The sequence below is a fragment of the Mustela putorius genome, unplaced genomic scaffold, assembly GCF_011764305.1.
Source record: "Mustela putorius furo isolate JIRA1106 unplaced genomic scaffold, ASM1176430v1.1 tig00000166_pilon_pilon_pilon, whole genome shotgun sequence".
NCBI lineage: Eukaryota > Metazoa > Chordata > Mammalia > Carnivora > Mustelidae > Mustela > Mustela putorius.
The window spans coordinates 1,008,663-1,031,146 of record NW_025421301.1 but is presented as its reverse complement, the minus strand read 5'-3'; the positions used below and the strand labels follow the sequence as shown (position 1 = coordinate 1,031,146).

At 35.9% G+C, this 22,484-nt stretch overlaps 1 protein-coding gene across 1 annotated transcript in view; it reads right to left on the bottom strand.

Moving 5' to 3' along the window:
- RNGTT (RNA guanylyltransferase and 5'-phosphatase) overlaps window positions 1-22,484 on the bottom strand; it is a 340,835-nt gene that overhangs the window by 258,335 nt on the left and 60,016 nt on the right. The window lies entirely within an intron of this gene.

Genomic DNA, 22,484 nt, shown 5'->3' with positions numbered 1-22,484 from the left:
GGCTGGGTTATGGACACTGGGGAGAGTATGTGCTATGGTGAGTGCTGTGAATTGTGTAAGACTGATGATTCACAGATCTGTACCCCTGAAGCAAACAATACATTCAAAAAAAAATTTTTTTTTTTAAAAAAGAGGCAGATTGAGAGAACGATATGCTATTGATTAGATATGGGGCTGAAAGAATAGAAGTCAAGGAGTCAAGGATGACTTCCGATCTGGCATAAGTAACTGGATGTACCTTATTTACTGAGCCATGAAGCATTTACCATTTGGATTGGCCAAAGAGACAAATATCGTTTTAAATATCGTTTTCATTTCCATATTGAAAGTCAAAAGGCCTTTCCTGTAATAGCTGAAAAATTATTCAGAGAACCAGCAGAGTCACTGTCAGCAAGTGTCAGCAGTGGCTTCCTACTCAAAGTGTTCCTGTGCCTGGTCTTGGCTCTGGTCCTTCATACCTGGCTGCCCTGATTCCTATCCATTTCCCCAGACTGGTTCTAAGTATTCTTTTTTTTTTTTTTTTTTTTTTATTTTATTTGTTTATTTGACAGAAAGAGAGAGATCACAAGTAGGCAGAGCAACAGGCAGGGGACGGGGTGAGGGGGAAGCAGCCTCCCTGCTGAACAGAGAGCCGGATGTAGGGCTCAATCCCAGGACCCTGAGATCATGACCTGAGCCAAAGGCAGAGGCTTAACCCACTGAGCCATCCAGGCACCCCTGGTTCTAAGTATTCTTTCCTTAAATTAGCCAAAGTTAATTTCTACTGCCTAAGGTCAATGTAATACTAATAGATATACTAGCGCTTTTTTTTCCTTTTTGCCCACTATATAACACGTAAATTCAAGCAATTTAAACATGTCTATGATGTAACCTCACTATTATGTTCCCCAACATACTCTTAATATCAAGGTTTACATGATACTAGCTAGCTCTTTATATAGTAATTTCATGCCAAGGGATATGCTATTTCCTGTCCTTTAACAGAGATAAGTGTATAACATTAAGTCCATAGTTTACTTTCTCTTTGTATCTTTTCTCTCATAATAACTTATGGCCAAACCTCTATACCAACTATATTCCTTCTCATCTCTATTACCAAAAGAATTGCCACAGAAGTACCTGAAACCTATGCCACACAAGTACCTGAAACCTAACTCTCAAGGTTATAAAAACTATACAGAAAAAATTCAGTTATACTAAAATTTCTTGCATAGAAAATTCAGTGTAGAGCCACTTCCCCAGATACAATTATAAACCTGCCTGACATAACAGCAGGTGGTCAGCCTCTGCCCCCCGACCAACCAACACCTGTCACACCTTATTCTAAAAACAATACAAGAACAGCTGACTTGCCAAACACCAGCTTTCTTCCTTTCCCCACGGGGGCTAATGAACATTTTGCCTTTTTCACTCACTAGCTCACCACTCAGTAAATTTTATCTACGGTAATCTCTTTTGCAAAGTATATCCATGTCTCCTCTAGCCCAATTTTTTCTCTTTCTTTCAACCCCTAAAAAAATTATATCACATCTATTTTACACAAAAAATTTAAAAAAAAGACATTTTCCTCTTTCTCACCTCATGTACTTATGGTTCCATTAATGAACCTAAGAAAACTGTGATCAAGGCTAGTGACACATCTGTATCAGGCAAAATTTAAAAGTTGTTAAGATTTTAATCCACCTACACAAAATAATCAGTGTCACAGAGTCCCCTTCACAATCTCCATCATACTCTCACTCTACTCCTCATCCTGTAGAAAGCAAGTCAGTTTTCCCCAACAGAACTTTTAAACTAGTCAAAATAGTGTTTTTAATAAGCTTCTTGCATTTGTTCCAATTATAGTTTGGTTAGTTACCAGTGTTGGAACAGTACCTTTTATCATTTTTCACAGCTGAAATATAGTAATGGAGGTACCTTGGGAATTAAGCAAACTTTATAGCCTTGCTTGACAACCCAACCACCATTTAGACTAGAATTCTACAGAAACACAGCCTAAAGTCTGCCAAAGTTAGTTCAGGAATCTCAGAGAAAGACTTTTGATGAGTTTCAGAATCACTATTTGCATCACCTTCACAAAAGGAACAATATGTGATGATAAAACAATGTAATCCTACACAGGAACTTTACATTCAAACTAATGGCTATTTACCTGTTTATGTAACAAAATAACATTTCAACCCTTGAAAAGAAAAACTATTTGAAAGACAAGTACAGCTTTCCTTTATTTCATCTTCCAGAATTTCAAAAAGTTCACATTAAGATCATTCTTATTTTCACATTAACAAATTAAAGAGAACACACATATATATAGTAATACTACCACCACCACCTAACTTTCTAAAATTTCTGATTACTTTTAATAGTCACTGAAATGAAGATACAGTGCTAACATATTCTCTTCATCAAAAACTATCAAAAAAAATTTTTTAAGATTTTATTTGTTTATTTGATGGAGACACAGAAAGAGAGGGAACACAAACAGGGGCAGAGGGTGAGGTAGAAGCAGACTTCCCGCTGATCAGGGAACCAATGCAATGCTCAATCCCAGGAGCCCAGGATCATAACTGGAGCTCAAGAAAGATGCTAAACAACTGCACCATCCAGGCACCCCAAAACCTATCAAAATTTTCATTTAGCATTATAAAAGATTCCAACCCAACAAGTAATTTTATTTTGATTTATTGATGTGACAAGCACAGCAGTCTTCTTTAAAAGAATTAGTTCTTTTTAAAATCCTATATCAATTTAAGGTCATGAAACAGATATGATTAAGGTTTTGTGGTCTTAAATTCACTTTAAGTCTACAGCTTCATTCTATTAAGTGATCACTTACACACAACAGTAATTAAACAGACATGTATTATTTAATTTTAAATTGCAAAGCCCATTTACTTCCCCACCAATTTAATTGTCAAATTTGCCTAACCAGACTTTGATCTTAGAATGTTAATTGTACATTAAATGGCAAGTCAGAAGCATGCCACTGAACATTTAGGCAACTTCCCAACATTTAAATGTCTTCTACCTAACCATAGCCATCTTTGTTTTATATGCTGCTTATACAGCAAATTTTCTACTATGTTCTTTTCATCTATCTTCTTTTGTTTAAGCATGGTACTTGGTAAAACTTGGCCCATGGAAAAATCATCAAATGACTCTAACTTTTTTTTTTAATTAAGGTAATTCATCTCAAGTAAATCGTGAAGACCTGATAGTAACTACCATTAAAAAAAAAAATCACAGATTCTCCAAATTTTCTCATTAAAATATGTGTGCTTATTTCTATTAACAGATATTAGTAATTTTCAAATACAGATATTTCTGTTTCAAGACACCCCCTTCAACCAGCAAGATTCAGAGTACTGTGTAAAGCTTAAAAATCAACACTATAAAAATTGGGCAAGGTCTAAGGCCCAGTGTCAGTTTCTAAATTCCTCCCTCCCATTCCACAGGATTAATGATATGTAATACAAATAACCAAGTGTATAATAAGATATAGAGCAAATTTGTTACACCCAGCAATTAAAAATTAATTTAAACTGCTTACTTTGTTTAATATGTCAATGGTACAAATGCTATCATCATGGGCTATTGGGAAGCCTGTGTTACCAGACTGAACAGTGCTTGCTATCTAGATCCCTAAAAAAAAAAAAAAATAGAAAAAAAAATCTGAGGGTTTTGAAGGGGCACAGGGTGGGAGGTTGGGGGAACCGGGTGGTGGGTATTAGAGAGGGCACAAATTGCATGGAGCAGTGGGTGTGGTGCAAAAACAATGAATACTGTTACGCTGAAAAGAAATAAAAAATTAAAAGTAAAATAAAGGCAAAAAAAAGAAAAAAAATAGGCAGACAGATTAGAAACAAAAATCTCGTCAAATAATGATTCTAACTGTCCAACTCCTAAGCATATGCTTAAACTTCAGATTTGCAACCTCTTTATCCCTTTCTGGTTTTGCCATCTTGTACTGCTCAGAAATTTGTCCATGCCTGTTTCTAAGCCTATGTATTGAACTACTACACCACCTTATCCTAAAATACATGGAAGTTTACTATGGTAGTTAAGAACATTCATCCAAGACAGACTTCTTAGCTCTGTAATTTTGCACAAATCACTTGACTGCTCTAAGACTCAATTTCCTCATCAAAAGTGTCTACCTCTCGGGGCACCTGGGTGGCTCAGAGGGTAAAAGCCTTCGGCTTTAGGTCACGATCCCAGAGTCCTGGGATCAAGCCCCGCATAGGACTCTCTGCTCCTTGGGAGCCGCTTCCTCCTCTCTCTGCCAGTATCTCTGCCTACTTGTGATCTGTCTGTCAAATAAATAAATAAAATCTTAAAAAAAAAAAAAAAGTGTCTACCTCTCAAGGTACTTCAAAGAATTAAATGAGGTAGTACACCTAGGTTCATTTCATGGCAGGATTATTCACAAATGCTTAATGTGTAAGCAACCCAAGTGTCTATTTACAGATGAATGGATACGCAAATGTGGTATACGCTGGAATATTATGTAGCCTTTATAAAGGAAATTCTGATATATGGCACAATATAAATAAACTTCAAGGACATTATGCTAAGGATATATGTCAATCACAAAGAGACAAAATAATGCATGACTCCACTTAGAGTGGAGTCCGCCTAGAGTGATAAAAGTAAGAGAAACAGAAAGTAGAATGGTGGTTGATAGGAGCTGGGGGAAGAGGGGAGTGGAAAACTATCATTTTTTTTTTTAAAGAATTTATTTATTTGACAGACAGAGATCACAAGTAGGCAGAGAGGCAGGCAGAGAGAGAGAGGAAGGGAAGCAGGCTCCCCGCTGAGCAGAGAGCCCGATGCGGGACTCGATCCCACGACCCTGAGACCATAACCTGAGCCGAAGGCAGAGGCTTAACCACTGAGCCACCAGGTGCCCCGGAAAACTACCATTTAAAGGATACAGAATTTTAGTTTTGCATAATGAAAAGAGTTCTAGAGAGGAAAGGTAGTGATGTTTGCACATTATGAATGTATTTAATACCACTGATTTTAAAAATGGTTAAAATGGCAAATTTTATGTTATATATATTTTGTTACAATAAAAATCATTTTAAAAAGAGAGAAAGAACTAGGGTGCCTGGGTGGCTTAGTTGGTTAAGCATCTGCCTTTAGCTCAGGTCATGATCCCTGGGCCCTAGGACTGAGCCCTATATCAGAGTCTGCTCAACAAGGAGTCTTCTTGTCCCTCTCCCTCTGCCTCCCCATCCCACTCGTGCACACACTTTCTTTTTCTCTCAAATAAATAAATAAAATTCTTTTAAAAAAAAAGAAGAAGAAGAAAGGAAGAAAGAAAGAAGAAGAGAATTAAGCAAGTTACCACATAAAGGGTTAAGAACAGTGCTTGGCACATGGTAATAAAATGTCAGCTACTGGGCCACCCAGGTGACCCAGTCAGTTAAGCTTCCAACTCTTGGTTTCAGCTCAGGTCATAATCTCACAGTTGTGAGATCAATCCCACGTTGGGCTCTGCCCTCTGTGTGAAGTCTGCTTAAGATTCTTTCTCTCCATTTCCCTCTGTCCCTTCCTCAGCTTGCATGCTCTCTCTCTAAAATAAATAAATAAAATCTTTTTTTTTTAATGTCAGCTATTGTTATTATGTCTAAGAAAATATAGTACCTAAAGCTGGATATCATTATTATTAATACTACAACTAGTATTTTATAGAATCCAAAAAAGAAATGAGGTTATTGACAAAACAAACCTTGGATAGAACAGAAAATATTTAAAGTTTAAAGTTTAAAAACTTTGTAGACAGGAAGAAAGACAACCCTTCTAAGGAGAAAAGTGAGAAATGAATAAATGCACAAACTCTGAAATGTAAAATAAATAAATATAGGTCACCCACAGCCCAAAAACTCAAGCTTATCAGCATATTTACACAAAGGCTGACAGCAACTACAATAGTTACTTAATTCATTTTTTCATGAATAGGTGTCACCCAGTTTTATAAAATCAGAAGGTATACTACTTGAGTGAACAAGAACTCAAATTAAAATCCTCAATCAGGTGGATCTCTCAATCTGTCTAGGAACTTGTTTTCAAAACATTAGAATGATAAAAACAAACCAGAGCCTAAAATACTCCACTGTATTTAAACAGTTTCATAAGATTTACTGACAATAATGGTACATATAAATATACAATAACTCCAAAAGCTATTGTATAAAATAGAAAAATCATGTTTGATTCTATAATCTAGCTCATTAAAACAAAAATTAGTAACAGCATAAATTAAATTATAATTAAACCTACTGAGGTTCATATGTCCCTTACCAATGCCCCTAACCAAAAAACATAATTATTATAAAATAAGAGCTGACTGCCAAAGTCCCCTACTATGTACAAGTTTTCAAGTCCCCTACTATGTACAAGTTTACTATGTACAAGTTTACTAATTAACAGAGTTTAGGTAAATCCAACAGGTAGAATATCAAAGCATAACTTTTAACTAGTGAAAAAACTATCAAATCAGGACCAGCAATACACATCTTGCTAACTGCCACTTCAGTGGACTAGAGTATGTTCCCTCCTCCTTTCCACCAAACTATAAAGAAGTAGAAAATTATGGAATCTTAAAAGGGTGGAAGGGTTCTTACACCATCCCACTTCCCCAAAGTAGCAGGTGCACATATAATAGCACACATACACATTTACCCCACCTCCAACCCTGCAACAATCCTTATAGCACTTAAGGTGTAAGAAAAACCAGGCTGGATTCAAATGCAAGTAAAAACAAAAAGTATTTATAGAGACACTACCATCTTATCTTGTATTACCTCCTCCAGTTCATATATGTCTAAAAATAAAGTACACAATAATAGTCACTTTACATAAACAGAAACGTGATTTACACTTCTACAGCAAGAAGCTTCTACCTCAAAAACTAGATTAGAATTTAATATAGGTACTTTTAATACTAAGCTCACTTAATTTTGTTTCTCAATGGTCACCTAAAGTACAAAATGTAAGCACTCCAAAACAATAAATGGACACAAACACAGCTGAAAAAAATCAATTTCTTCAAATCCTCAAAAACAATACAGTTAGAAGACAAAATCTTATCACACATCTTAAAGATTTAATATAAAGAAAGTTAGCTACTTATTAAAAATGAGCTGCCATTTAATTAGAAGTTTTTAAAATATTTCCTACACTAACAAATATGATTTTTTTTGTCATATTAAAAAATAAAAGCTCACCAACTGATAATTAGGTATAGGTTGTTGAACATCCTGAAAAAAGGATTTAGAGTCCTGCTACTTAACATGTCCTTAGACTAGTAGCACAGGCATTGCCTGGGAACTTCTTCAAGAGGCAGAATCTTGGGCCTCACCCCAGACTTACCTAATCAGAATTTACATTTTAACAAGATCCCCAGGTGATTCATATGCACAATAAATGATGTAAAACACTGGGTTAAACAACTTCTAACCACCCTTAACACTCAAATTGCGAACAAAAACAGAAAGCCAAACAGTGTGTCATTCAAAGCCCTTGTTTCTTTTGTGATCTTCTCCTTGGATAACCAGTTCACTGCTGTGAGTGGGGTGTTAAAGTCCCCTACTATTGTTTATTAATTGGTTTATATTATTTGCCGCTCCCACACTGGGGGCATAGATATTTACAATTGTTAGATCTTTTTGTTGGATAGACCCTTTAAGTATGATATAGTGTCCCTCTACATCTCTTACTACAGTGCTTGTTTTAAAATCTAATTTGTCTAATTATAATAATTGCTACCCTAGGTCTCTTTTGAGTTCCATGAGTGTGGTAAATGGGTCTCCACCCCCTCACTTTCAGTCTGGAGCATAGGGATGGTTCTTCCTTCTTTATCCAATCTAATACCCTGTCTTTTGGTTGGAGCATTCAGCCCAATTACATTCAGAGTAACTATTCAAAGATATGAATTTAGTGCCACGGTATTGCCTGTAAAGTCCCTGCACCTCTGTAAATTGCCTCTGTTACTTTCTGGTCTATTTCGCTCTTAGGGTCTTAGGGTCTCTCTTCACTTACAGAATCCCCTTAATATATCTTGCAGGGCTGGGTTGGCAGTCACATATTCTTTCAGTTTCTGTCTGTCCTGGAAGCTCTTTATCTCTCCTTCCATTCTGAGTGGTAGCCTTGCTGGATAAAGTATTCCTGGCTGCATGTTCTTCTCATTTAGTACCCTGAAAATGTCTTGCCAGCCCTTTTTGGTTTGCCAGGTCTCTGTGGATAGTTCTGATGTTATTCTGATGTTCCTCCCTCCATATGTAAGAAACCTCCCTTCCCTAGCCATCTTTATTGATTTGGGGAGACTTTTTGTTGATTTTTGGGATTTCTCTGCCTCCTGGACATGAATGCTTGCTTCCTTCACAAAATCAAGGAAGTTCTCAGCCACGATTTGCTCAAATATACCTTCTAGCCCTCTCTCTCTCCCCACCCCCTCTAGGATCCTGATAAATCTGACATTGTTCATTTCAAGGAGTAATTAAATTCTCAAAGCCTTTTTTCATGGGCTATTAGTTGTCCTTCTCTCTTTTCCTCAACTTCCTTTTTTTCCATCAGCCTGTCCTCTAGATGACTTATTCTCTCTTCTACCTCACTGACCCTGGCTATTAGGGCATCCAATTTAGACTGCATCTCATTCATAGCATTTTTTAAGTTTGGCCTTACTAAAGCTCATTTCCCCCCTTAGAGATTCTGTATTGTCATTTATGCTTTTTTCAAGTCTAGGTATTAACTTCATAATTGTTACCCGAATTTCCATCTCTGACATCTTACTTATATCCGTATCAATTAGCTCTACAGCAGAGAACACGGTCTCTGGTTCTTTCCTTTGTTGTGAAACGGGCAGAAGACAAGAACAGACACTTTCCCAAAGAAGACATACAAATGGCTAACAGACACATGTAAAAATCCTCCACATCACTTGCCATCAGGGAACCACAAATCAAAACCACAACGAGACTACAGTTGAGGCAGTGGTGGCTCTTGAGCTGCTCATGGCACTTCCCGAGGAGCTGCTCCGCCTGCCCTGTGATGCCCCAGTTAAACACATGTCATATATGTACATGCACCTGACAGTCCCTCAGCCAGACCCAGCCACGGAGGTCCTGGCACCCAGAGCTGAGGATGCCAGGACAAGCTCCCAGGGGCAAGAAAAGGCCAGCCAGGCTGCACCCATGCTCCAGAGAATGCCCATCCCAGTGAACCAAGGTCTGCTTGGCAAGCAGCTGGGGTCTGCCCCTGAACCCATTCTTAGTGCCCCTGGAATTTCTGGGCCAGAGAGCCAGCCCTGCAAGGTTTGAAGGCCCAGCAGGTGGAGGACACACCAGACATCTGTGAGCCCCCTGGCCCTCAGTGCTGCCTGGGCTGGCCCTAGGTGGGCAGCAGGTGTGGCCTTTAAGAAAACTGACACAGCAGAGGTGTCAAAACCAAGGCACAGTCATACAGAGGTTTGGCCACAGAACTGAGGTGGGGGAGCCAGTTCTCCCCCTCAGTTCCTGTCCCTTCCAACATCCTGTATCCTATGTCCTATAATTAAGTTCTTGTCAGTCAAACAAAACAAAAGAAAACAAAAAAACCCACAATGAGATACCACCTTACACCTTACACCAGTTAGAATGGCTAAAATTAATAAGACAGGAAACAGCAAATGTTGACAAAGATGTGGAGAACAGGGAACCCTCTTACACTGTTGATGGGAATGCAAGCTGGTACAGCCACTCTGGAAAACAGTATGGAGGTTCCTCAAGAAGTTAAAGATAGAGCTACCCAATGACCCAGCAACAGCACTACTGGGTATTTACCCCAAAGATACAGATGTAGTGAAAAGAAGGGGCACATGTACCCAATGTTCATAGCAGCAGTGTTCAAAACAACCAAACTGTAGTAGAAGCCAAAATGTCCTTCTACACATGAATGAATAAAGAAGATGTGGCTCATGTATATAATGGAATATTACTCAGCCATCAGAAAGGATGAATACCTACCATTTGCACTGCCATGGATGGAACTGGAGGGTATTATGCTAAGTGAAATAAGTCAAGTAGAGAAAGACAATTATCATATGGTTTCACTCATATGTGGAATATAAGGAATAGTGCAAAGGATCATAGGAACAGGGAAGGAAAACTGAATGGGAAGAAATCAGAGAGGGAGACAAACCATGAGAGACTCCAGGAAAAAAACCTGAGGATTGAGGAAAGGGAGGCGGGTCAGGGATGGGATAACCGGGTGATGGACATTAAGGCAGGCACATGATGTAATAAGCACTAACTATATACAACTAATGAATCACTGAACATTATATCAAAAACTAATGATGTACTATATGTTGACTAATTGAATTGAAAAAAAGAGCCAAACAGATAAAATCAAACAAAAAAATTAAAAATTTTTTAAAACATGGAAAAAAGGAACTTTCACAAAACTGCTTGTCCAAAAGTTACATTCGAGTAGATTTTTCCTATCTTATTATAGAAATATTCTTAATACTAACTCAAGGAAAAGGAACAAAGAGGACTATGAAAGAGAAGAAAAAGACTATGCAAACGACAAGTTAATCCCAATCACAGTACTCTAGTTTTCACATTTTATATTATGCAACTTTTGAAACTCACTATATTATCTAGACTAACTGAATTAATGCTAATATAATCTACTTTTAGTAAAAGTTTTCACTGAGTCCCAAAAAAGGTTTACCTAATAGCCCTTGAATGATAACTAAAAATAGGAAATAAAATGTTGGGGGAATGACTGAGGGGCTAATTACTATAGGGTCTTCCAGTACCCCCTGCAGGGTAACCCCTTGGGGATATCTTGGTAATGTCAGCTGTGACACCACTCACTTTCTTATACTCTTTCATTCACCAAAGTTTAGTCTGCTTCCCCTTCCACAGCAAATGTTCATTTCCCTGCCTTCTAAATCACTATGGAAAATATTCTCTAAAAAAAATAAAAAGAGAGAGAGAGAAAGAAGGAAAGAAAATACTCTTACCACTGTATTTCAAACACAGCTCTTTTAAGTCCCTCAAAAGCCACCGGGCTAACCAACTAACTCAGCAATTTCAAATGGCCTTAAACTTCAAGAAGACTGAGATAAAAGAGATAAAGGATCCCCTACCTTACAAATTCCTAAGTATAATTCAAGAAGTAGGAGTTGACATTAATGCAAAATTTAAATCAAAGATTTGAGGCTTAGCGATCATTAAAACTCTGACATATTTAAAAATATAGACAAAAGATTTAACCCAGGCACCACGACTAACAATTCTCTTCCTTTGGTCTAAGCACCTACCTCCCCAGGGACCAGAAGTTAAATAAATTCTGGATTTATCACCAATTATTAGTCAGCACTGTCCAGCTCAGCTGTTTCCCTCCTCTTGCCCATATTACTCAACCTTCAGTAATCATCCTCCTTCTAAGAACCCTATGTTCCCATGCCATGCCATTTACATGCAATTGCATTTCATATTATGCTCTCATGTATTCCCATGTTAACACAGCAATTAGAGTTTGACCCATTTAAGGGCATGAACCAGGTTTTTGCGGGTTTTTTTTAAGATGTTATTTTTAAGTCATATCTGCAACCAACATGAGGCTCAAACTCACAAGCCCAAGATCAAGAGTCACAAGCTCTACTGACTGAGCCAGCCAGGCACCCCATGACCAGGTCTTAAATTTTCTTTTTTTTAAATATGTACAAACTAATTTTCCTCTCAGAACTTTGCCACTGAAAGTGGCCACACATTTAAATATTTTATTTGGTAGTTCCAAGTATATAGTCGGAAGAGCTATCATTTAAAATACGTCAAAAATTAGAAATTGGGGGCACCTGGGTGGCTCAGTGGGTTAAAGCCTCTGCCTTCGGCTCAGGTCATGATCCCAGGGTTCTGGGATCGAGCCCTGCATCAGGCTCTCTGCTCCACAGGGAGCCTGCTTCCTCCTCTTTCTCTGCCTGCCTCTCTGCGTACTTGTGATCTCTGTCTGTCAAATAAATAAATAAAATCTAAAAAAAAAAATTAGAAATTGTCTTTAAAGCAAGCAACAACTTTTTATTTTCATATTATTTCTACTAGAACAATGAATATTTTGATATTTATTTTAGCAAAACAGAAAAACCTAATCTATAATGATTTATTTTCAACACACATATTATACTTTACCATAAAGATCATCAAGTATTAATTTTAAATTTACAAATGGGCTAACAGCACAACTAAGTATTTTTAGGAAAGACACGCACATAGAGAAAATGTAGTAAGTAAAATTATATCTAGGTGCACCAGTTCTAAATTATTTTTAATTTCTCCATTTATTAGTAAATAATGCTTAATGGATCACACTATTAGAAATTAACTGGTTTCCACTAGTTTCTGTTCATGTTCACATAAAAGTATCAGGAGATACTCTAGATGCACCAATCTGAACAGCTAAATACTAAATATAAGAAGCTAAATACTACTGAGGCTACAAAAATTAATACAATATATGGGGCGCCTGGGTGGCTCAGTGGGTTAGGCCGCTGCCTTGGGCTCGGGTCATGATCTCAGGGTCCTGGGATCGAGTCCCGCATTGGGCTCTCTGCTCAGCAGGGAGCCTGCTTCCCCCTCTCTCTCTCTGCCTGCCTCTCCATCTACTTGTGATTTCTCTCTGTCAAATAAATAAATAAAATCTTTTTAAAAAATAATAATAAAAAAATAAAAATAAATGAAAATAAAAATAAAAAAAATTAATATAATATAGACCCATTATATTAAGGCAACTACCAAGGCCAGATCACAGAGGAGATTCACTGTGCAGTTGCCTGAACTTATAATTTGAGTAGCAATTTTATTTGTTATAGTTACATACTGTACTTTGTACCTCCAGCCACAAGTTATATCATCAGGCTAATACAAGACATAAAGGGCTTAAATGCCATTCCAAATAATTCATGGAGACAAAATTTGGTTCTCTGCCCATGCAGAAGTATTTGAAAAATTAAATTTTCTAAATTCCAAAGTGTTACTGAAATAAAATTTGTCCAAGAGCTCACCTGCCAGCAAAAATATCAGCAACACCAACAACATTAGAGCTGGGCTAAGAGCCAGAGACGCTGTGTACTAGGCTGGGTTGCTTATAAAATCTTCAAATCAGACTTCACAATTTTAAAAAGAGCTATCAGAATTCCTTATTTTCAATTTCTTTAACTAGTTCACAGATACTAATGCAAACTTTTGGAAACCAAATTCCAGAAACGTGCAAAAACTGAATAGAGTTCCCCAAGAAAGTAAAAATACTATATACAATTTTTAAAGGAAAAAAAATACCGTCATAGAAATTTCTTCCTAAAATATAATTAGAGCACATATGTCAAAATCACTATTCTTCACATACCACACACAAGTCAAATGACTTTTCTATCCTCGGACTATAAATTTCACCATCTAAAATAAATAAAGGAGCTATATCCCAGCGTAAGTTTTTCTATTAGACTCCTTTGCTCCCAACACAGACAACTAAGAGCAAAAAGCCCACATGGAATAAAAGAAAATCTTCACATCATTCTGGGATTCCTACATACAAACATTGTAGTCTTCTGAAGCAGACAAAATAGTTTCAGGGATTTTAACATGGTTTAATCTTATTTACAAAAATACTTTCAAAATGACACTATATAGTTAACTACAAATATAATTTAGATGCAATGCACAAAAGAATATGTCAACATTATCGAAACAGTATACTATGCTCTCAATATCCTTGTATACGTGAACCCCCAATCCTTACTAAATTCTTAATAATCCCAAACTAATATTTTGATATGTTTTAAATGTTACAAGGCACTGGGTTCTCCTACCGCTTCACAAAAGCAAGCTGAGTTAAGTGGTCCTCTGCTGCCATCTAGTGAAGTCATAAAAATGCCAAAACTAAACCAAATGGGATAGGAAAAAATACTTTCAGGTATGAATCAGTTCAATAAATCATTAAAATACACTTATCTCAGAACACAGTCCTTAAAATATCTCTGCAAAAAATACTACAAAAACATGTAATACACTGAAAGTTTTTTTACTTTAAAAAAGATTTATGTATAGTCCCATAAACATAGTCTACAGCATATAGAATATAACAATAATTATAATGAATTATCAGATGAATAATTACACATATGAAAAAGTTATCTAGAATAACACTATCACAGTACTGTTATAAAAGGCAAAATTTTCAGAATAATCTAAATTTCTAACCACACAGAATTTGTCAAATAAATTATGGTACATTTATACAATGAAATATAGAGATCCAATATGAGTCCTTTTCTTCCCAAGACACTATCAAAATAACCAAAAAAAAAATTTTTTTTTAACATACATACATAGCCATCTGGTGATTTTAAAATATGACAAGTCCACAAATTCTGATACTCTCCCCCACCCCCTTCAAGAAGTAGAACTTAATTTCCTTTCCCCCTTCAGTGAAGGCTAGATTTTTGTATCTCACTTCCAACAAACAGAATATGGCAAAAGTGATTGTATGTCATTTTTGAGATTAGATTATAAAAAAACTACTGCTTCCATCTCGGATATCTTGGGAGTAACTACTCTCTCTCAGATCACTTGTTCTGTGGCGAAGCTGGCTGCCATGTGGTGAAGACACTCAAGCAGCTGTAGGGACCCACTTGGAATCCCAGAGTTAGTATGATTATTTTTAAGCTGAAGACATTTGAGATTCAACAGATGCAGAATGAAGCCTCCTCTGAGCTTCCCTTATCCGACTAAATGCAGAAACTTCTGGGAGTGAAGCTGCCATAAACTCCCTCTACAGAGAAGCTTCATTCCCAAGAAGAATAAGTGAAACTGTCTTAAATCCTCTGGATGGGAATAGGGGGCAGATTTACAGCCATGAGGAAGACAAAAAAGACCATTCATGCTGGCATAAATAAACATTATTATAAACTTTCTTATTTCCCATTTTTCCCCTAAAAACCCATTTGCCTTTCTCAAAGAAACCCTTTTGTTCTTCCTGTAGCACTCTTTCCTTCCCCACTCCTTTCCTCTATTACGTTAGGTATATAAATCCCTAATTTTAATCTCTTAGCAAACTATTTCTTTCATGAACTTGCATATGCATATGAATAAACTTTGTTTTTCTTTCAGGTCTTTAGTCAGTTTAATTCACAGGCCCCCAAACAATTTCTCCAGAGGATAGAAAAAAAAAGTTCCCCCCACCCTTCCACTCCACAGCCTATGGACAGACCCAAAGGGCAAGGAATGGAGGCTTCAGGCCAAGAGCCAGTGAAGAACTGAGACCTGCCCTCAACCACAGGAGTGAGGTCAGTAGTGGAGCTTTGAGATAACAGCAGGCTTGGAAAAATTTGAAGGGAACCTCAAAAGAGCTAGAACCACCCAACTAAACTGCTTCCAAAATCTATGAGATAAGAAGTGTTTCTTATTTAAACTGCTAATTTTGAGGGTAACTTTGAGGTAATTTGTTAGGTAGCAACAGATAACTAATGCAACACACGACAATGAAGATAAGGGAAGAAGGGAAGAGAATCAGTAGATGAACTATTTCAATAAATTTCTAGTCAACAAGAAATAGATTGAGAGAATCGCTTCTTGGCCTTTCGGCTAAGATCAAGTGAAGCAATAGACTGAGAAGTCCCAAGAACCACTGCACAGAGGTTAATCCTTCCCAATAATCTAAATAGTTCCAGTGAAAACATTTTAAGTATTTTCACTATTTCAATTCAACCACAAACTTAAGAAAAAAATATTTAAAGGGACACCTGGATGGCTCAGTCAATCAAAATTAAGCGTCTGTCTTTGGCTCAGGTCATGATCCCAGGGTCCTGGTCCCTGCTCAGCTCCCTGCTCCCTCTGCTCCAAATCCTGCTCCCAGCTCAGCTCAGCCTACTTCTCCCTCTCCCACTCCCCCTGCTTGTACTCTCTCTCTCTCTCACATGCGCTCTCTCTGTGTCAAATAAAAAAAAAAAAAAAAATTTTTTTTTAACTATGCATACCAAACAGCATATAAATGTAAATGAAGTTAACAATATTAAAGTTAGAGTTGACATAATAGGTAGGAGAAGACAAGGGAACTCTAAAGTCCTCACCTTACAAATATGAAAAGTCAACAAATACAGGGGTTATCAGAAGAGTGAAGGTAGGATTAAAAACAAAGGCTTGGGGTGCCTGGGTGGCTCAGTGGGTTAGAGCCTCTTTCATCTCAGATCACAGTCTCAGGGTCCTGGGATAGGCCCTGCATCGAGCTCTCTGCTCAGTGGGGAGCCTGCTTCCCCTTCTCTCTCTGCCTGCCTCTCTGCCTACTTGTGATCTCTCTCTGTCAAAATAAATAAAGAAAATCTTTTTTTTTGTAAATAAATAAAATTTACAAAAAATAAAACAAAGGCTTGATCACTAAAGAACCAACAAGAATAGTATAACCTGGATGAGAAACCAGAAGGAAAGGTAAGCACAAAGATTTTGGTTGAGCTACATCTTCCATGACCACTCTAAGAACTCACCTAAAGTTTATTAATAAACAGAGATATAATCATATTATTCAGAGATCTGGGGATAAGCACAGAATAAGTAAAAACCAGAAATGGTTAAAAGTGCTTGCCTTTAGTGAGTAGGACTGACAGAGAGAAGGAAGGAATGGGGAAAGGTTCTAGTCCTCTACATTATAAGCTTTCCAGTCCTATTTTTTTTAACCATGAGCAAGTATGACCTTAATAAAGAAAGAGTTTCATTTTTAGTCATCTACAAGAAAAATGTTTAATGAAATGGAAAAATATTTTGGATGAATTAAGTAAAAACAGCAGATTACTAACCTATAAATCACAGATACTAAACAGTTAATGTTGAAAACACAGTCCACCTAATAAAAGCTCCATTATAGCAGGAACCACTGTAATAAATTTCCAGAACCTAGAATGGTACTTGGCACATAAACACACTGGAAAATACTGGGGAATATTTTCATTTAACTAAACAAAATAATACATGTAAGAGAGGAAGGTCTAAAAGCATACACACCAAAATGAAAGCAGCAACCATCTCTTAACTGGTGAAGATTACAGATGCTTTTCATTTTTGTCCGTTTCCTTATCTTCATTTTCTAAATTTTCTATAATTAATACAAATTACTTTTATAATGGGGAAAAACAGTTTTAAAAACACTACTGGTGCTCGCTTCTACAGCACATATATTAAAAACACTACTGTGTTTTCGTTATTACAAAATCACAATCATAAGTCAAAAAGATATTTTTACTGAAATATTAAGTCCAAATTAGAAAAAGTCACAACTACTAATTATGGAAAAGGTTTAGTAAGGTAGAGACATATTCATTCATCTTGACCTAATTAAGAGGATTTGAAAAGCTTTCAGCATAATGGAATACTGAAAAATTATTATTCATTGCACAAATCAGGTAATTAGTTCTAATCCTTGTAAACAAATCTCATGAACCTACCAGTTCTATAGATAAGAAGCTCTCTTGGTTATTTTAATTAGTTACTCTCAGATTAAGTAGCTCTGTTCATAGTGAGAATATCGAGTATCTTTGCCAGACTTCAAAGCATAAAATCAAATGATATATTCATTTGCACTAATTATCATGAACGTTAACAGGTTATGCTTTTTAGAACTTCGTAGTCACACAAATTAAATATGTAAAATACTGTATCCTTTTAAGCAGTCCTCCATCAGAGAGTAATACCACATCCACTGCTCAGATTTGCTTTGATCTGGGATAAAATTTAAAAGCCACTTACAATGGTTTGGGCAATACCATGTATCAAAAAGACACAAAGACACAAATCATTTTGATTTTTGTAAAGCAATGAGTCTTCATAAAAAGAGAAGATCAAAAGAAATATTCCAAAGGTTTGTTTTATTTTGCATTTATTCCTGACATGGCTGATTACTTCCAATTTTCATTTGTTTATAATGTGCATTCTTTAAAAATAGATTGTAATTCCTTCAACAATTTTTCACGGCTTCACAAAGAGGAACAGATTTTTTCCCCTTTTATATCCAAGCTAGTAGTTGCCATTTCTATAATCACACATAATAGACTCGAGCACTTGAGCAAATAACCAGTCCTGAAAATATGATGGAATTGTGAAAAAACAAGTATGAAATCCATTTAACAGTTCACCTAACATACAGCTCCAGAGCTAAAATAGGGGTAGAGGGCAAATGTTCTTCAGTCTGGTCAGTAGCACTCTTCAATACTAAATAATAAATGTGTTAGGATCTTTTATTTAAACCACTTTCAAAATTTCAAAACCATCTAGGACAACCAATATTATATTCCTAAAATCACTGGTATTCATATGGAATACCAGTAATGCTCCTTAGTAGCTCTTTGGTACCTCTATTGAATTTATTCTGTTTTGTACTGTTCACAGTTTATGACAACTCTTGTATCTTAAAGCTGCTTCAGGGTAGTAATCCTATTTTGTTTTCCTACAGTGTACTGTATTGTCTCTGACACCTTCTAGGGCCTATACTCATTTAATAGTTACCAATAAAGCAAAAAATATATATATTATTTCTGCAAACATATTGATTCTCCCATTTAGTGAACGCAGCAATGCCATTCCAATTACCATCACAAAGCAATATGAGAAAAACTGATAAAGTTTTTCTATAGGTTACTTGTAATAGAATAGTACGTATCATATCTCATTTATGAAGGATCAGGCGGAGAGGGAAGAAGGTAGCAGATAGGTAGATGAATGCAGACAATGTCCATAGGAACCAAACATCCAACTCTTAACACTAATTATCCCAAGGAGTCGGATAAAAGTTCTTATAAGAAGAACTTTTAATCTCCCTATATAATGTTTTATAAGGCAGACAATATCAGAGTAAGTATAAACTAAGGCAAAAATGCACCTATAAGAATAAAACAGTAAAAATAACCAAAGAGATATTGAAAAAAAGAGTAATGAAGACATCACCTGGCAATATAGAAATACAGTACAGTGGTAAAGATCCTAGGTCTGCATTCAACTGCCAGTCCTGTTACTTAAATAACCTTATGGGTTTGGAGTACTTACTTACCTTCATGTGCTTCATTTTCCTAATTCATAAACCAGGATACTAACAGTATCTACACTGTATAGAGTATGTGCATTAAATGAGACACTCTATGAAAAGTGCTCAGAACAATGTCTAGTATACGTAAGTGCTCAACAAGTGTTACCTGTTAAAAAAAATCTATTGCTAAAAAAAATGTTACTGTAGGCCTAAATACACAATAAACTCCAGAAACCACATTAACATTAGAAAGAAAAAAAAACACTAATTAAAACAATAATAAAAATTTTTTTTTGATTGTCAACTTGACTTTTATGAAAGTCCCCCCCCCCCGCAAAAAAAGAAAGAAACTACCCAAAATTGCCAAGGATGCAGTGAAATGGGCAATGATGATATTTGGGGAGTACCACACAGCCTTTACAAAATATATTGAGGACTTCAGAAGTTTCCATACTCTTTATCTAAGTACTTTAAGTATCGAAGTACTATATTTATCATAACCAGCACAAAGATGGATATAAGATCATTACAGTTGTTTCTAACACATACAAAAAAAAGGCCTAAATGTCTCAATAGAAAGCAAATAATTTTATCTTGACAGCAATTAAGCAATAATTTTAAAAGTATACTTTAAAAATGGAAAATGTTCATGTTAAGATAAAAAATTATATAAAAATAATCATACAGCTTAGTTCTAATTTTGGCATATAGTAAATGTTCAAATGTTCAACCTACTGACCATACAAATAAACTAAGAAACAAAATCATCTCTTTATCCTATATTATTTCCTTTCATGCATTTGGGCCCTGTAGCCTAGCTCTATTTTAAAATATATATACTTAGAAATGTTAACCAAAAAAATGATTTTTTTTAATATTTCAAAGTTCCAGATGTTTGCTACCCCTAGAATATGGACAACTGCAAATTCTACCTTGGGGCTGCACCTATATTTGCAACAGGTTTTACCTACATCTGTTAAGCTATAAGAGTTCTCTAGCCAGATTTGGTAACAGGTATTGAATTTGCTTGATTTTTATTTTTAAGTACCACTTCAGATACAATATCTCTATTAATTAGGAATAACTCTTATATTTAGCATTTAATCAAAGAAGCTAATACTTAAAGGATTTTTTTACCCATTAGTAAATCCTAAGGATATGACTAGCTGGTATCTATTTCAAAAGTTGGGTTTTGAGATACTAGTTTTATTGACTAACACCTACTTTTCTTCTTGTACAGTAACTATACCAGACCCTAAGAGAATTGTGAATGGACTCTAGGAAACAAAATGTTGTTTCCCATGTAAAAATAGTTTTCCAAGCAGTCTTTAGCTATGACAACAATAACTAATGTCCACTGAATACCATACTAAGCATTTTATATGTATGCCCTTTCATCAGTTAATGATCAAATTATCAGCCATATCCTCAACTCAATGGCTGGCTAAATATTACTCTGATTCAGAGCACGGATTTCTACACTATATTCTACATGGTGCTAAGAGCAGTAGCTTCCAAACCTGCGGAGAAATCAGAACCAACTCAGATACTTTTCAAAGCAGATTCACATTCACCAAGCCAAGCAAGGCCTACTGAATTTGTACCTCTGAATTCTTTTTAATAAAAGTAACCTATATGGTAGTATAATCGTGATGGTAATGTGACCCAAACACCACTAGGTGTTTGGGGCTTGTTGCCCTAAGAAGTCCCACCATGACATGAGAGACCACCATGTGCAACCCCACACCTCTCCAGAAATGTGCAACAACAAAAGTGGTACCACTTTGACTTATTTTATATATTGGGGCTCCAAGAAAGAGTTGGGCTTAAAGAAGGAATAAAATGAGCTCCACTTTCTTTTTAACCAATTTACCATCAGATATAAACTATAGCTTCAGATCATTAAACTGTGTCTCTGACTGACCTCAATCACTCTTCGTTAGTTTCCCTTCTCCATGATCAGAGAGAAACACAGGAGTCAGCATTATTGTGTCCGCCCCCCAGCATCCCCAGCTACAAAAAAACTGGCCTGGCTTCCTCCCAGTAGGTTCCAATGAAACTACTATAAAAAACAGGGCTGGAGTCTCTAAGTGATGTAATCTGCGCTACATCCTAAGGGTTTCTGCTTACCACCAGAAGTATGATGCTAAACATTTAGCAAGCCCCAAGATTAGTCATCTGCATAATAAGAAAAGGCAACCATAAACCAAATTTTAAAAGCCCAAATACTAGAATATAGAATAAAGAAAAAAGCTACAGAAGACCAGAGCTGTATTGCTGATTTTGCCACTATCTACTTGTACAATTGAAGCAAATATCTTATTTTCTGGATTCTGGCCCCTTAGACACTTACATAAAAATCTAAGTTTCTCTCAAACAGTTCTAAAATTTTAAATCCTTTCCAGGTATAACTTTATATATTAATAAGTCTCTAAATATTAAATATAATGTATGGCTACAATTAATACTTATTAGTAAATAAATGATAAATTCTTATTAGTTCCAATATTCAAAGTTCTTATGCTATATAAAGAACAATTTGCTTGGCAGTCAAAAGAAAAACAGAACTAAAGAGAAATTTGTATTTGCTCTAATCTCTTCCCTCAAGTGGAACTGAAAAATAGCTAAGTGAACAAATCCAAATTAAAGTAGTATACACATAACTTAATTGATCATAATTTGACTTACTCATTCTGTTCCTAAATAGCATAAAACATATTTTGGTTTTGTTTGAGGTTCACTGAAAATTATTCCAGAGACATCTGAAACCTCTTTAATATTCTTCTCAGCATGTACGACTTTTCTTGTCTAGAGTCTCATTACCTTATCCTCCTGTTCCTGTCTGAACATTCAGCTCCAGTCATTAGAATAAACATCTGCTACAAACATCATTAATGAGATACATATCAAGGGATCCAAGCAAGCTACCAACTACCTGGGGTAATTACACTGTTCCGAATAAGAATCATTATAGCAGCAAATACAGAAGCTACCTGAACATATCATTATAATTAGTTTAACCATACAAAAGCCATTTCTGTAAGTCACTAAGAACATTATTGGGACATAGGTAGCATGACCATACATGGAGTTCTCTATTATAACAAAGACATGAGATGTGATTTTTATGGGGGGAAAAAAGGCTTAATTTTCCTTTCAAATTTATACATTTCATTAATTACTTACATAAAACATCTTGGCGAAGTACCAGGGGCTTACCAATGACTTACTATAAACAGAAGAAAAACTTATTTCAACTCTTATAATTTACAGAAGCAAATTTTAAAACAAAAATAGTTTTATATTAAACTTACATTTTCCTCACCTTTATACTTTATTAAAAAGAAAGGAAGGCACACTTAAGATATAAGGTAGTCTTTTAAGGAGAATGTATTCGATCATTGATTGTCAAACTTTGATCCAAAGGC